Genomic DNA, 17,783 nt, shown 5'->3' with positions numbered 1-17,783 from the left:
ATATTAACCACACAGAAGCTCATCTATGGAATGCTTTTGTGAAAGATGTTTTCTATGGATCTACAAATAACAACTGATACTTTTTGTATCTTCTGTGTTTTTGCTAAGCATTTTGAACAGACCTTTGCTGTTAAATTACATTTTTTTAATCTCAAAGAAACCCTACAGACAACCACAAATAAAGAACAACTCAGGAAAGAAATATACGGTCAAAAAAGCAGTAGTGTGGAATTGAGAAGCAAGCAGGATCAGCCCATCTCTGCTATCTGTAGAATCAATGAGAATTTCACCATTCAAATGGGAACAGAATTATGCTAATACTCACTACATTTGAAAATCCTGCCTGGTCTTCCTCTGATTTTCAGAGCTGAGTTCACACTGAGTTTTTTAGGTGCAGAGTTCCCACCATTCCCTTAAAAATCAAGATTTGTTTTTTGTGTTAATGTGTTTAAATATGAATTTTAAAGACCTGTTATAACCGTCTAAGAGAAGGCAAGGTAGAATTGCACCTTTTTTTTTTTTTATATATATATATATATATATAATTTAGTTATATATATCCCAAGGTTTTGTGAGTGGAGCTTATTCCATCAGATACTGTCATCTAAGACTCAATTACAGCTTAGGCTGCTATAATCAAAGCTGCCTATTACTTATTTGTAGTGTGAAGACTGCATTGCCTGAGGGAAAACCTTTAGTTTCCATTTAAGTCTTACATGTTTTGGGGGTTTGTTTGTTTGTTTTTTGGGATCCTAAATTATTTCATCACAATGAATTTCTTTGTGGAGAGAAGAGGGGAAGGTGGGAGGGTCAGAAGCTGATTTGATAAGAGGTTCATATCAGCTTTGTAATTCTTTCCAAAAATGTTTTTGTTGAACTCTGTTAGAGGCAGATGAGATGATCATGTACAGAGCTTAAGAACAGTGGCAGGAACATGACATTCTCTCAGAAGGAGGGATTTCCTGATAACTTGAACAGAGATACTAACATTCATGCTTCATGGGGATCCTAAACTGGCCTGGTGCATGCGTGTGTATTTCCCCAACCTTGTCCTCCTGTAATGCGAAGGCTCCATCAGAAAGAACACTAAGTATTTCGTACTAGTGGTCCAGTTTAGTGTGACAAGCTATGTGTTATAAACTATTTCCTTAGACATCTGGGATGAAATCCTGGCATCGTTGAAGTCCAGTGGAAATTGTGCTATTGACTTTGGTGCAATCCAGAGTTGTCAGATAGTGATTTGCAACGTTCTCTTTAATAGAAAAGAAATAATCAATTTAGGGAAAAGCCCTTTCCTTGCATAACTTGGTTGAATCCAGGTAGATGATCTTTGAATGTTTTGTCCTCTGAAGACTGGGATGCTAACCATGGCTGACCAAACATGAGGCCCGAACATGCATAAAAACATAGAATTCAGAAAAAAATCCCCTTTTGTCTTGATAAATTACTCTAAATTTAGTCAGATATTGAAAGAAACTTTCTAATGGCGATTTCATCTCATTTTGACTGTAAACATATTTGGGGGGTGGAGGGAGTGGAAAAATACCACCTCTCCCCCCTGACTTAAGTGTCTGTTGGGTAGGTCATTCTTATATGTAATATTTTCCCTTAGTCTTTTGGACGTGTCTGTAAGTTTGTACATGGGTGTAAAGGGTATGAACAATTTTGCTCTCCTGAGTCATAGTGCAGTGGTACATTTACAGTAAATGGTACTCATTTATTTTCACTAGCTGTTGCAGGATTTTTCCTTTCATCAAATGCATTTCTTGAAAAGTAGCATAAAGCTAAAGTGATTCTTACTATTTTAAAATGTCTGCTTTTAGCTTACAAATCTAAACATGCAAAACAATGATTTGTGTTGCTTCAAAGAGTTTTGTTTACATGCACTATGGTATAAACATCTGCTCTCCTTTTCTATAACATATGGAGTATAAAAACCTTAAAATTCAGTGACCAAAGTAATATCAATGATACATATAACTCAGTAAAGTATAATGCTATAGTAATCAGCTGTCACATATAAATATCAAAATTCACACAAAGGCCCTAGCTGTGACCAAAACAAACAGGGAAACACTTTTCGCAGGCCATAAATACTTTTATATTTATAAACTTCGTATTCATTTCTGAAGAATGCTCCAGTTATAAAGTATTCTTACAATATATCCCATATTTAAATATACCTTATATGTGTATAGATATATTGCATACAATTAAATTGTACTAGAGTTACTAAGGAAAAATCCTTGTTATAACATAAGCATGACAAGTATATCCAATCTAGTATAAGAAAAAAAATTAGAATGCATGCACATGTGTACACATATATATGTGAGTTCAAATGTATAATATCTGATATATATATTTGTCTCATGAACTTGAAAGGGAATTTTGTATTTAAGACTTAAGATATAGACTGATGACTGGGTGAATAAATAGCTACTTATAAATTATTTGATTATTCAAAGATTTCTATCTACCCAGAATTTTAAAAACACAGCAGCAATATGGTAGTCTGAAAATATACTATAGTTTCTAAAGTATTTAACAAACACTGTAAAAATGTAGAATTGGGCGGGAGAAGGGCAATAGTAGCTTATTTTGTTTGCTCATCTTCAAAAACACAAATTCACATAATGAGTAATAGTTGAACAAATAATTCCACACTTCAGAAAACTTACCTAGTCATTGTGGCACAGTTGCATCACCACAGAAGAAATGAGTAGTTTTCCAGTGTGTGTTTTAGGTAGGAGGGTAGATGAGTGGAGAAAATAGAGCTTAGTTACTTTATTTATGTAGTGTCAAGGATAAATTAGCGTGTTTAAGCTTAAGGCCTAAGGTACCATACAAAATACTGATTATTAGCATATCCAGTAGGGGTACATAGATTACTTCTAGATCAACCTAACTAGCAACTAGCATTAAGTTGATCCAAATGCCTACCTGTGCAGGTGTTCAGCAGGGGAAAATGGCAGCCCTAATCGAAGTTAGCTCACCTAAGGTGTTAACCTGATCTATAGACCCCTTCAGATCCCAGCCTCAGGGCAGCAAAAGCCCAGCCCCAGCCCCACAGCTGTGGTTTTCCTACCCCCTCAAACCCAAATGGACTATTTTTAGCCCTCTGCTTCCTCCCGTCTCCCTGCCTAAATCTGGACAACCTCTTGCAGACCCACTAATCTTCCCACACCCCCTACTCCCACATGCCCCTCCAACCCCAATGCTGCCTGCCGATCCTGTCACTCTGAGTGAGTTACTCCGGTTTCCCTGCATGGCTCCTGAGACTAGCAAATGGCTATACCAGGGTTGCCCACAACTGGATCAGGCCTGCCAGGCAATTTCATGCAGCCTGCAGGCACCCACCAACAAATTGTACCCTTCCCAGCCCACTCACCTTACTCCCACCCTCGGGAGGAAGGGCCCAGCCCAGCCAGCATGCAGCTTCCTGGTGGGACTGCTGCTGCCAGTGCTGCAGCTGCTAGGAAACCTGCTCAACTTCCCAGTCATCCCACTCACTCTGGGCACCATGTTGGGAAGCAGCAGGGTAGGGAGGGAGCTGCAGCTGTGTGGGGGCAGGAATCATGAGGCTGGGGCTGGTGTCAGCATGGTGCCCACAGTCAGGGGAGTGGCAGGAGCATGGAGCTCAGGTGGGCAAGGTGTGGGTGTGAGGGAGAGTGGGGGAGTGTGGGGCCCCGCACACACTCTTCTCCCCCCAGTGGGACACAGCCTCTGCTGCTGGTAGCAGCGGTGGCAGCAGGTGCTTGGGGCTTACGCAGGCACTTATAGTCAGCACTGCATGTGGTAGTGAGGAGCGGAGCCAGGCTGGCCCAACTTTATCATGTGGGGCTTCTACAGTGCACATGCAGAAAACAGTACTCATGTACCACTGGGTGAAGCCCCTCATGCTGAAGCTGGCTGCCTTCACTACTCTCTGTTGTGCAGGTCCTGGGACTCCATTGGGAAGGAGACGGCGGGGCTGCCCTCCACTTGTGGTGGAGTCCAGCAACTTGCACCTCAGGAGGCGGTGAAGCCAGCCAGCTCCAGCACACAGGGCTTTCCCCGGTGATGTGTGAAAGCTGGGAGCTGCACATGTACCATGGGAGCCTACATGATAGAGTTGGGCTGGCCTGGCTGCACTCCTCACTACCACATACAATGCTGGCCAGAGGTGCCTGCGTGGGCCATGAGTGCCCCTAGCACCCGCTGCCTGCTGCTGCCAACAGTGTTGCAGGCTGTGCACCATGGAGGGAAGTATATAAGGGGTCCCCACACCTGTGCACCTTCCCTTATACCCCACAAACCCCACACACCCACACCCTGCCCCCACAATTCCCCCCCACAAAACACACCCCTAATATACCCTATTGTCCCCCTTACACATAGCTATACCCCTTCACAAGTGCCAGCTTTATTTTTGAGTTGTTATGCCATTACCTCTATATACAGCATGCAAGCACAAATCATGACAGTAATATTTTTTATTATAAAATTAAAATATGTTATAGTAAGTATTTGACTTTTGTTGTATGATTTGGTTTTTTTCTGGTTCCAAGATGGCAGCCCTCCCCTCCTAAAAGGAGTACTTTCTGGGACAAGGGGAGGGACTTCTGATGGCAAAGTCAGGGGTTTGGGTGGGACTTCCAGTCCCAAGATGGCAACCAGGGGATGAGGCTTATGTCAACATGTGGGCTGCTCCTGGTCTACATTCATGCTGCTTAAAGAATGCCTGTATAAACCCTAAAATTGGTGTAAATAGAGTGTGTTCAATAGGGCTGTGCAAGGCTTTAGACCATGCTTTGGATCTGGAGAAGCTTCGGACACTTCGGTGTCCGATACGGCATGTCCAGATAGAAGCGCTGGCTTCAATAGGCTTTCCAAAGTGGCTTGGAGCTTCTTAACCACTTCGGAAAAGCTTTGGAGCCGCCTCAGAGATATGGCCATAGGGTATAATGGGGAATCAATGAAATATCTGTAACTTTGTTGTATTTCATCTGATTTGGATGAAACTTGCAGGGGTGGTATCTTCTTCTGAGAGCATGAAGCCTGCTGAGTTTCAGTATGATAGATGCAGGGGTTTGGAGAGAAGTGCACCCCACATTCTTGAAAGCAAAACTCATGTCATATGTATGTGTTAAGACACAGTACCTGCTGAGGCCATAAAGCCTGGCAAGTGGCAAGGTGATATGTGCAGGGGTTTGGGGAGAACTGCACCTCAAGATGCTTACAGGCAAAACTGGTGTGAAGGCACAGTGGGCTGAAAACTGCAAGGGTGGTGGCCCCTGCTCAGGCCTGAAGCCTGCCAGCTGTCAAGGAGACAGGTGCAGGGGGGTTCTGGGGTCCTGCACCCCTAGCTGCTGACAGGCAAAACTCATGACATGGGTGTTTGTGCAACTAATTGTGTCTGTCTTGGGGCAGTTGATTGTCTGTATTGATTATTTCCTGTCCATAGTCTGTGATCTTGTAGGTGTTAATCCTTCCTCATTAACACATTATGTGGCAGCTAGGTATTGTGTATTGAGCTGGTCCCTGAGTGAATCATGATTAATTGGTAACTGGTAACACAGTAGCTTAGCAGCCAGGCCTGCAATAGTCCATACCCCCTCCCCTCCCTGTGCCCCAAGATAGACACAGTTGCACCAGCACCCATGTCACAAGTTTTGCCTGTCAGCAGCTAGAGGTGCAGGGCCCCAGAAGCCCTGCACCCATCTCCTTGACAGCTGGCAGGCTTTGTGGCTGCAGCAGGGAATACCATCCCTGAAGTTTTCAACCCACTGCGCCTTAACACACACAATGTCATCTATGTCATAAGTTTTGCCTGCCAGCAGCTTGAGGTGCAGTTCCCCCCAAACCCCTATACCTATCTCTTTGAAACTTGGAAGGCTTTGTGGCCTCACCATGGGCCACCACCCCTAAGGTTTTCACCCCCCCTGTGGTGTAACACACACATGTGACATGAGTTTTTCTTTCAAGAATTTGGAGTACAGTTCCCCCGAAACCCCTGCATCAATCTTCTTGAAACTTGACAGTCTTCATTCTCTCAGCATAGCATACACCTCTGCAAGTTTCACCCAAATTGGAGATAAAACAACAAAGTTACATATATTTCATTGATTCCCCATTATACCCTATGCCAGATCTCTGAGGCAGCTCTGAAGCTTCAGAGTCACTTTTGGCCAGATCAAAGTGGGAACCTAGTCCAGAGCTTCAGATCAGATCACTGGCATCCAAAGCGGCTGGATCTGAAGCTGGATCGAATAGGTGCATGGTTGCGCAGGCCTAGTATTCAGCCTCTAGTAACTACTAGTTCTTCATACAGAATAAATTGAAACAGGTTTGTGAAAAAGACTTACTAGGAGAGACAGGGAGGCAGTGGGACACCAGACCCGGAGCTGATCAAGCAAAAGTTAAACCACAGCGGCCAGAGCTGCTGCGGGAAAAGTTCAAAAGAAAAAAAAGTGGCTGAACTAAGAGGAGCCAGGAATGGCTCCTGCATCCACATAGGCATGCTTTATAAAAGCATGCTGGGGCTGATTGGTTGGCCATACATCCAGAGCTGAGATAAAAGATCCAGCAGAAGGCAAGCCCAGGGGACCGGAAGCAGAGTCCCCAACCAGCCCAGAGTGGCCAGAGCTCTGGAGCAGTCCTAGCAAGGGGACCTGGTGGGTACCCTGGAAAGGGGCTGCAGTGAGAGTGCAGGGCCAGAGAGGGCCCAAGGATCTATCCACAGGATTGTTGTGAACCAAGGAGGTTGACAGCAGTGACTGGAGTACAGCAGGACCCAGCGGGGCCAGGATTTGAACGCAACAGATGGATGGCGGGTACCAAACCTGGGTAAGAGTCAACATGTCGGGGAATGGAATGGTGCCAAGACCAGACGCCGTGTAAGCAGAGAGAAGGGGGAGCCGTAGGAGATGCTCAGCATAGAAGTATCACCATTAGCTTGTGGCTGAAGATCCCGAGAGACCGAGCACCAGGAAGGTTCAGAACATCAACCTCGACAACACAGGTAACAACATCAAGGTTGGCGTTAGGTGGGGTGTAGGGGAGTCAGAGCCCCACAAAAAAGGAACAGCGGGAACGACCAAGGGAAGGCGCTAGGTGAGGCGGGACCAAACATAGTCCTCCCGATCCAAACATAACCATCATCAAAGATGTGGCAGGTGAGGCCCTGGGGAACCAGCCCAAAGTCACCCCAATAACCAGGGTGTTCAGCCCAAAGCACCTTGGCAAGGTTCAATAAGAACCCACACTTACGACACTCAGGGACAAAACATGGGAGACTACAAGGTTTTAATACAAAACCTCTTATCTCCACCAGGGTTAAAGCAAGCATAAGAGGACTGTGCCCAGAAAATAGTTGTATAAATGATAGATTTGATGAAAGAGAAGGATAGAGCTAGTGTACCTCAATCCTGTGAAACACTGGACACCTTGAATTTTCATTTAAATCAAAAGGCATTGATGGTTCCTGGACCTTGGAAGATGAGGCCTTTTAATATTGTTGTTCTAGCCACGTTTGAGCTAGTCAAAGTGAAATGTTCAGCCTGATGTCCGGTGATAGAGATGCAGAGGTGTTTTGTCACTATCTTTACATAGGCAAGCAACTTGATATTACTTTTACTACAATAACCAGTAGGTACACACTAAGGACAATATATCATATCTATTAATCTAATCTATCTAGGCAGTTATTTTGTGCTTCTTTACACTGTGCCAGGTGGTTCCAGCACCTGCTTGAAAACAGTTCAAAAACTCGGCTGAAACTTGGCACCCAACTCATCGAAATGAAAGTGTTTCATAGCCTGTTTGTAAAAATAAGAAGTTAACATAGTCTCCATTTACAGGATTTGGTCTATCATATTTGATACATGGAGCAGTCTAGTACATACTTTATCCTGGAAAAAGCAGTGGTACTGGAACTGCATTTGCATTCTAATAGGAAGTTTTCTGAAACACACTGAATGCATCTACATGTGCTATTAATGCTATTAAGGACTACTGCACAGTAAGCTGTCCCTGGGAGCAAACTTGCCTGGTTACAGGGATGTTCCTACCTTGCTCTGGTCCCCTACAGCAGCTGGGGGAGCTCCAGGTTCCCCCCATGTGCTAGCTAGCCCAAGGGCTGGCAGGGAGCATGGGGCTAGTCCCCATGCACACAGGGCCAAAAGAGTTATGCGTTCTACAGCAGCAGCTATCCTTTTGCCTTCTGTGGCAGCTCCTAGCCAGACCCTAGGTGGGCAAGGATTTCCCTGAGAATTTTTCCCCAGGCTGGTGGGATAGCTCCCAGCCAGATCCCAGCTACACAGGGAAGCAGAGAGCTCCCTAGTACCGGTGCTTCTCGAATTCTGGCTCCCCACAGGAGCTGAGAACCAAGCAACACTGAGATGGGAGGGCCAGAGAGCTACCCCATCCCAGAGCTGCTCAGGTCCCAGCTTCTAGGAGAACCAGGAGCTGAGCAGCAACAGGACCAGGGGGGGTTCTCTATCCCCTGTGGCCTCCTAGCTTTGCAGCTGATCAGAACAAGATTTGTTCCTGGTCAGTGTCTACACGTGTGCTAATGTACAGTATCTACTGCACAGTTAATTTTCTCCCTGTATTTACAGGTAGTAGCTATCTGTGCAATAGGCTAATTAACTGCATGTGTAGTCAATGGTGCAGACTTGTAGACAGTGATATTTTCTTGTGCAGTAGATTAGTCTATTGCACAGTAAAGCATCTTGTGTAGACACATGCACTATATGGTGAATTGTCACTTATTATCAGTTTGAATTAACCCTTTGCAATTCAAAGCTGCAGAACGCATTCACTTCCAAAGTAGTTTCAGTGGGATGTAAATGCTAAATGTATATCATACCAGAGAATGGACCTCAGTTCCACAACCTTTTCTTGGCATTTCATCTGCCAGGGTTGAGACTGGTATCCCCCTCTAATCTGCCCAAAACCATTGGCACCCTAGAAGTTGCCAGAGTACTTAACCATTGCCCAGCACTCTGCCTTAACAGTCACAGGTAGGACCATCTGCTTTAAGTTAGTGTAGCAGGTGAGCCTGACCTGACATTCATGAACAGCTGTTTGCTGATGACACCACGCTGATTGCCTGCCCAGAGGGCAACCTTCAAAGCTTCATCAGTCACTTTGCTCATGCCTGTCAAGCATTTGGTCTTACCACCAGCATCAAGAAGACCAATGTTATAGGCCAGAAAATTGATTCATGACCAGTGATCACAATAGGTGGAAGCAGATTGTGTGTTGTAAGTATATTTATGTACCTTGGCTCCATTGTTACCCACAACCTGTTACCTGAGGCTGAACTGAATATCCATATTGGCAAAACATCAGATAGCATGATTCATAGAACAACAACCAACTGACTCTTAAGACCAAAATCAAAGTATAACATGTGCTGAGGTCATAAAATGTGCCTATATTCTGAGCATCCATTCTCTTCTTGGTCAGCGTTGACTTCAATGGCTTGATGGCATATCATCAAACCATCTCCATGTATGGAGAATGGATGATGATTGTATCCTAAGGAAGTTTTGTATGGAGAACTCTTTGCAGGAAGAAAACCATGCGGACATCCTTATCTCCCTTTCAAAGATGTCTGCAAGAGAGATATGAAAGGAAAGAACATTGAGACAAGCAACTGGGAGAAGATTGTTGAGGATTAAAGCACTTGTGAACAGTCTGTTAAGCAGAGGATGAAGGTTTCTGAGGAAAGAAGAGCCCAACGTGCAGAGAAGAAACCTCAGGAAGAACCCTGCACCATATTCAGGACTGTTAGATACAGATTTCACATGTGGTAAGTGCAGAAAGAAATGCAGCCCAAGAACTGGGTTCTACAGCCACGCTTACAGAAATGTAATGGGTTGATGCCCCACTTGGCAAAACTCTATTGTCTCACAAGACGGACATATGCCTATTAAAGAATTGAAGGCCTGGGATCTTCTGCCACATAGTTCTAGTAGCATGCTCTGATAATGGTAAATGAACTAGCTCTAAAGTAACTAGCAGAACACTTGTATAAGCTAAAGACTAGTGTAAGCTTTATATTCATTAATTAGAGCCTTAAACAAATGTTTCTTTCCATCAGCCTCCTTGTGAGGCATAAATGTAATTATAGATCCTTTGCAGCAGTATCTGTAATAGAATATATGGTAATGGGTTTGGAAATAATTCCCATGTAAAATAATGTAGTGCACATTATTTTGTGTACATACAGGGTGCAATCTTTCTTTGTGGCCAAGGACATGTCCACACCACTGTTGAAGAAGTCCTTAACTGTACTGGTATCTCTTAAAGAGTTTATAGCTATATTAACATTGTCTCTTATGGTTACATAGCTGAGGTACATAACATATGAAAAAAGCCTATTTAAAATAATTAAAAAATTACTTTATAGGAACAATGAACTAGATGCATATTGATACTAAAGTAGTTAATGTAAAGGCCAAAATTTCACTGCCCCATGTAATACAATGAGGGGACAAAATATACAGCAGTTGCATGCTGTATCATCTATAATTTACTTAATTGCACTGGAGAACAAAGAGCTACCTTGCTGGTCCCAGGAGGCTATATGAGGCTGAGGCAGAAGCAGAGCACACTCTCTCCCCATGCACTGATAGAAGAGTTAGGGGGAGCAGTACTTGGAGCATTCAAATCACTGCTATGGCTTTGGTACTTAACAATTGTAATTGATCCCTATATGTTGTAAAATTCACTTATGTTCAGGGATGAGACAATCTAGTAAAACTGAAATAATATTCTGTTGTGAAACAGAATGGAAAAATTGGAAACGCCGGCATTCAGATATAAACTGGCTACCACCCAGCAGAGTGTCTACCTTCTGAGTCTGAGAATGTCTTGAGAAAATATGTTGAGTGAAGGTGTTTTGCTAGAAAAGTGAATAATGAGGAAGGAGGGATGGTTTGGGATTCTGATATACACTGTTTGTTCTTTTTCTATTGAAGTTTTATGTGAATTGTCTCTTGTTTGAAGAGAATTTTTAGTGTTAGTACTTGTGGCTTTTGTGGATGAAGCACGAGTCCAGGAGGTGTTTGTCTGTCCCTCTTGAATATTTGAGCTTTGGCTTTAAGAGTACAGATGTGAGGGGGAGAGGGGACTAATTTTTAAGCTTTTTCCATAATAATTAAATAAATGTGCAGCAGTTGAGGGGAAAGGGACAGTTTGATAGACTTAAAACCAAAAATCCCTTGCTTGGAGACATGGTCCATGTTGGAGAGGTGTATGTGCCAAAATATTCTTTGGCATGGGCAGACATTGAGGCAAAGTATAGTATAATGGGGTCCTGATCTTTGATTGAAGTTTTTTTTTGGTTCTGCAGGACCAGAAATAGTACATAAGAGCAAGGAATGTTCCTATGTACAATAATATACAAAGGCAACTATACCTTGAGAGGGAGGAAGTCATTACCAATTGTTGCTGACAAATAAAATGGAAGGCAGAAAAATGCAGTGTCAGCACCAAGGTGGGGATTAGCACCTGCAAACTGATGCCAGAACATCCTTTAGTATTAACACACAAGATGATAAAATGATGGCTTGATGCTGGTTAATTGCTTTCTGAGGTGGGATGAGGACCATACTCTTCTACTGAGGAGAGAGCTTTAGGCAACCGAAGGAATGCAAATAATATGCAGGCTGTCTTATGTTATTACTGTTCTTGGTTGAGAGTTGTTCAAACAACTCCAGCTAGTTATTCTATATTGATTTTTAGCTTCAGGAGGCTTGAACATGAGAGAAGCCAGATATAGATTTCATAGATTTTAGGGTCGGAAGGGACCTATTAGATCATCGAGTCTGACCCCCTGCCCTGGACTGGAAAGAATGCTGGAATCAGGTGACCCCAACCAGCTGTTTGTCCAATCTCCTCTTAAATACCTCTAAGGGAGGGGACATCACCACCTCCCTTGGAAGCATATTTCATATTTTGGCAGCCCTCACCGTAAAGATTTTTTTTCTGATGTCCAATCTAAATTTGCTCTCCTTCAGTTTGTGGCCATTGTTTCTAGTTACCCCGATGGGCACCCTGGTAAACATTGTATCCCCTATTTCCTGCCATCCCCCCCCCGATGAGTTTGTAGACAGCCACAAGATCACCTCTCAGCCTCCTCTTGCAGAGGCTGAAGAGGTTCAAGTGCCTCAATCAGTCCTTGTGGGTTTTTTTCTGTAGGCCTTTAACCACACAGGTAGCCCTCCTCTGAACCCTTTCCAGGTTATCTACACCCCTCCTGAACCGCAGCACCCAAAACTGGATGCAGTACTCCAGCTGTGTCCTGACCAGAGAGGAAGTATCACCTCCCTAGACCTGTTTGTGATGCACCTACTTGTGCCAGATGGTGGTTCTTTAAGTGTTCCTCTAATGTTTTTAGAACAAGGTATAATGCAATTGATTTATTTTTATAATAAATATATAAATACAATCATTAAGGTTTTTGACCATGTGAGATATTAAGAAAAAAATGCATATAATCATTACCTCCTTCAAACTTGCTTGGTGTTTGCTGGCTGGGTGCAAGAAAATGTAGGATCATAGGAAAGTAGGGCTGAAGGAACCTCTCAAGGTTGTTTAGTTCAGCACCTAGCGCAAGGTAGGGTCACCCCTGACTAAGCCAACCCAGACAAGTGTCTGTACGACCTGCTCCCCAGCTTCTCAAGGTAGCCTGTTCCAATCAACCACCCTCACAGTCAAGAAGTTATTTCTGATATGCAACCTAAATTTCCAGTAGTGAAGTTTCAGGTCATTGCTCCTTGTCTTGACCCCTACAGTCACAGAGAATGGTTCGTCTCCATGCTCTCTGTAATTGCCCTTCAAGGAGAATTTTCACAGGAAAAAAGGACAGCCTAGTATTTATTTCTTTTAGTAATCTTATGACAAGCAAAGGAATTAGACTTATCACAATAACAAAGGTTTTATCCATTGACTTCAGCATTGTTGGTGTTTCTGTGGTGGAGCAAATTGAACTTCTGGGTGACATTTCAAATAAAGGAGGCCGCTCCAAGGAAAATATGAATGAAACCGAAGATATTTATACAACTGTAGTAATATTTTGTAGAAATTTCTGTAAAAACCTATGCAATTAAATAGAGATCTAGAATATTTATTTACTTGTTTTAACAGCCTAAAGAACTACTATATCCTGAAGTATAGCTGAAAAACTAAAGAAGAGTTATCCCTTTCTTTTGTACCTCAGAGAACTTTTTCATACAGGCTTTTTGTGTTAGAGTATTGGCATTTTGAACTGAAACATACCAAAATTCAGAAAAATGTTTTGATAAGTTTCAATTACTACATCAAAGGATAAGTAAAAAAGGAAAAGCATGTTGATTTTTTTTTAAACACAAGTTTTATTGAGTACTTCAGTTACCTCTCTTGTAACTAGAAGTAAAATCTGCATAAGCAGATCTTAGTGCTGCTACTGTTAATTTTTTGGTCATTCTTGGACTATACTCATTAACAGACTCTACATCTGTGTTGCCCGGAAATAGGCAATTTATTAACCTCTCCTATTAATACAAGGTATTAATCTGGTCAAAGATAATTCTGAAGAACAGAAGCTATTTGTATAGGCTTAGAACTTACTGGTCCCACATTATTGTTATTGTTGTTGGACTACTGCAGATCAGAAACAAATTCTGGCTAACTGTCTTTCATCTGGCTTTTCACAGTGCGCACCTGCCCAACCACACACTGTGACATCTGAAAGAGATTCCATACCTGAGCAGAATGTATATTGTATTCTTGCCATGCTAGACATGTCTGAAAATGGAGTTGAGGAATGAATCTTTTGTAAAATCCATTTCCTTTTGCCAAATTATCAAGCTAATATGGACATATTTATTGGAGGGAAAAAACTTTGAATATTCTGAGTAATTTTGGAAAATACAGTATATGTTATACATGCACATTGACAAAGAGAAAGCAAGAGACAGCAACTGCCAAGGACAAACAAGGCTGTTCAGAGAACATTTATTGATTGGAAGTGAATCACTGAATTTTGTTTTGTTTTTGGGTTTGGTTTTTTTTTTCCTTTTCCATGTCATATGAAGTGGTCTCTGTCTGGGTGTAATTTTTACTTTTTAGTGCAATCTGCACCTGTGGCCTTTGGACTTAATGTTTATGACAGATGGACTGGCCTGTGTTTGTACCATTTAGTGTATAATCCTTCTGTATGTATCTATGCCATGCTAGGCAATGGCACTGGCCCAGTGGGCACATTTATTAGTGCAGGCTTCCTGTCTGCTTCCATTGTTCTGTTGCAGTGTCCTTTGAGCCTAATGGACCTCACTTTGTGCAGAGTCCACCTACAAAATAACATCTCTGTTTTGTGCCCGATGAGCTGTTACTGAATCTAATCTTATTTTTGTTTTATTTTTAAGCATTGAGCTAGATTACCAGTAGGATTGTTGAAAATGGATAAATTCCACATTCAACATGTTTTTACTCTCCATTCCACTCGCACGGTCTATGATTTTAATTTTTGGAAACAATTTATATGCCTTTTGCTAATAAATACAAAGAAGCCCTGTAAAAATGGAGACAGTTTGTTGTGAAATTTGCTGTGTCCACTTTCCCAGAATTCTCAGTAAGATGGAAATGAAAGCTGTAACTCACAAGTGACTAACAATCTTCTTTTATAAAACAGAGTAGTAATTAATGGAATGGTGGGTATGGCAGCCTGTTTGCCCATGGCTGGCATCGTAGAATGGTGGAGCACATCCCATTCCTGCTGATTTCATCACTGGTGTGTCATGGTGCTCTGACAAGGATAGATTATTGCTTAAACAAAGACTACTGCATTTTGCACCAGAAGAATGAGAAAGTATATGTCAACCAAATGAAAACTGATATTTTTATTTTCAAATTTAAGCTATCATAAATAATACAATTTAGTTCTCAGTCTCCTTTCTAAAGGACTCAAAATAATATGTAGCATTACATCGATGTTACAATATTAAAAGTGTATCTAGTATACAGATGTGTAAACTTCGGAATGATTTTCTTGCCTCTGGTCATAGTAACCTAGCAGTAAAACTTAAAAAAGAACTCTCATGAGGGTGAAGTTACACTTTTTTTTTTTTTAAGGAAATTTTTTTCATGTCCAAAGGCCGAATCAATTCCCAACCATTCCCAGTCATTCAAGACCTAAATGTGGCCCTACTACTGGCAAACATCTTCCAACCCTGCCTCAGGCTTCAGATGCTTCCAAGTCATTTGGCAGGCATCCTATGTGCAGGTCTAAGCCTAGAGGCTTGGGGTTCAGATGCCCTCGAGTTTCACTTGCTCTCAGCTATATGGCCACAGGAGCAAGCTAGGGAGGAGCCTCCCATTTCCATGAAGTTGGTGTAGAGCTAAGATCTTCCCAATGGAAGTGAAAGTAGGAGACTATGCATTAGCTCAGCCAGTGTACTACCCCTTGCCAGAAAAGTGGTTATCCCCTGCCAGTAGGAAAACCACCTTCATAGTCATGGTATTTCCCTTAAACTTATATACAGCACAAACTATGCATAAGGGCACTTAAAACACAAGTGTCCATATATTAAAACTTATTAACTCATGCCAAGTGCCCTCTGAGTACCTCAAAGTTGTACCACTTCAGGTAAGGTTTAACTCTGGGTTGTGCTACCTAGCCTGTGTTAAAATAACTTCACCATGAGAGACATTAATATTGTAATGTACATTGAAATGTTGCATTCTACTTTGAGTAGAGACAAAACGAGCAATTTATAGTCCTCTACCATCCCAAGATTCACTGCCCCCAATCCTTACACACACACCTAGAGCAACGATAGAACCCAGGTGTGTCCTGGATCCTAGCTACACCCCTGTTCACAGGACCACTGGTGGCAAGCCAGAGCCATGCAGGCAAGAAACTATACTAACCTTTAATGTGTGACTACTCAAACATGCAGCTTTAACACTGCTTACCATTTCACTGAATATGGTTTAAGTGTAATGTGTAACTTCACCCTCAGAAATAAGACTTCTCTTCCTGGCTCCAAATACTGTGTATAATTATGTCTAACAATACAAAATTGTCTTTTAAATATTTAGGTAAAAAGTAATCTGTGCTTCACAGGGATTGGACCAATAGGTGTTCTAACACACTAGCTAATGAAACTATGCATTCTCTGTCTACATTATTGCTGTCCTAAAGAAAGGAGAATTTTGAGTATCATAGAGATCTGTCAAAGGAAGATGTTGGACTTGATGTTGGATTTGCATGGGAGCCAAAAGCCAGAGGGGTGCAAATGAAGAACGGTAAGGAAGACTCCTCAAAAACCCAGTATCCTATGAAAAACAAAACAGTACCGTATGAAAAACAGATCCATCAGAAGATCTAAAATTTAAAAGAACAAATGATTCCAATGCAGTGTGACACTACAGACACATTATCTGTTGTTTTGATCATAAAGATCTCTGACTTGATGTAACTCAAGCCCAAGAAGAATATTCATTGGTATGCAAATAATATATTGTAAACATGTTAAGGATAGGCAAGTGATTATTATCAACCTCATTTTACCTGAATAAGACCTAATTTTACCTGTATGTTTTTTCCCAGAAGATCTAAAGCTGGGGTTAAGGAGAGGGTATTTCAAATACAGTATCATGACCTGGAGAAGGAAAATGTGCTTCTTGTCAGTGGAGCTATGCAAATCTCTAACCCTGAAGGTATTTAGTCAGAGAGAAAACATCTGCCCAACTTGATCATCCAGAATGAATGGTTAACCAGAGTTGGACCAAGATTTTAAAAAATGGTTCCTTGAAGTTAGGTTCCTAAATCCATATATAGACATTCAAAAACATTATTGAGATTAAAAGAACAAACACACATATTTAATGTCTATATGTGAGATGAAATACTGACTTCAAATACTTGTGGGTCATGTTTTGTTTTCTTTTTTCCTTTAATACTACCCTTATTTTCAGTCATGAATTTTGGAATTTCAGAATTCCAGTGTGATATGTTTAAGAAACTTCCTTATTTCCCTGGAATATTTTTTTCTTTCCTGAACACTGAAATAGACACTATTTGAATTTGATATTTTGTACATATGTTTTCAAAGCAGTGTAAGAAATGCAAAAACTACTTGTGGGCAGATCCTTTTGAAAGAAACTTAACTTTATTCCCTCTGATATACTTTTTAAATATTTCTCTGCATGCTCAGATGTTCAGCTTCTGTCCTTATTCTCATCTTATAAAGATAAGAAAAGGAATTCCTATAAGGAATGCAAAGAAAGTGATGCTTGCAGTAGCCTCAAAAGTATATCTTTTTTCCTATGAAATCAATGGCACTGCTACCTTTTTAACTAGCCTACATGAACTCCTTGGGCACGTCCACACATGCATGCACATGCACTTGCAGCAGCTCAAATAGAAGTGGTGCAAATTTGAGCTGGGACTTGTTGCCTCAGTGCACCTAACCCACTCTGGTGTGGGGCAAATTGTGGCACTTGGGGCAAAATAGCCCTGCCTGGCTCCTGCAGCCAGGGGGAGGTAGAGCCGGGGGGAGCTAGAGTCCCAGCAGTACAAAAAGCCACCCTGTCAAGTAGCTCAGGTCTACTCACCCTCAGGAGCTTTTGGGGCCCAGCCAATTGGTACCTGGGGACACTACCCTTTGTGCCAGCTGGACTGCTGAAGCAGCCCCGAGAATTCCCTGCACCCTCTACCCACTGCAGCAGCTTGGCAGTGGGGGCTGCTACCTGTCTGTGACCTGCTGTGCACCTGCCAGACCTGGATGGAGACTACACAGCCAGTA

Source organism: Crocodylus siamensis, chromosome 3 (assembly GCF_052110815.1).
Source record: "Crocodylus siamensis isolate JL-2025a chromosome 3, ASM5211081v1, whole genome shotgun sequence".
Lineage (NCBI taxonomy): Eukaryota > Metazoa > Chordata > Crocodylia > Crocodylidae > Crocodylus > Crocodylus siamensis.
The sequence above is the reverse complement of the archived record's forward strand: the minus strand, read 5'-3'. Positions refer to the sequence as shown.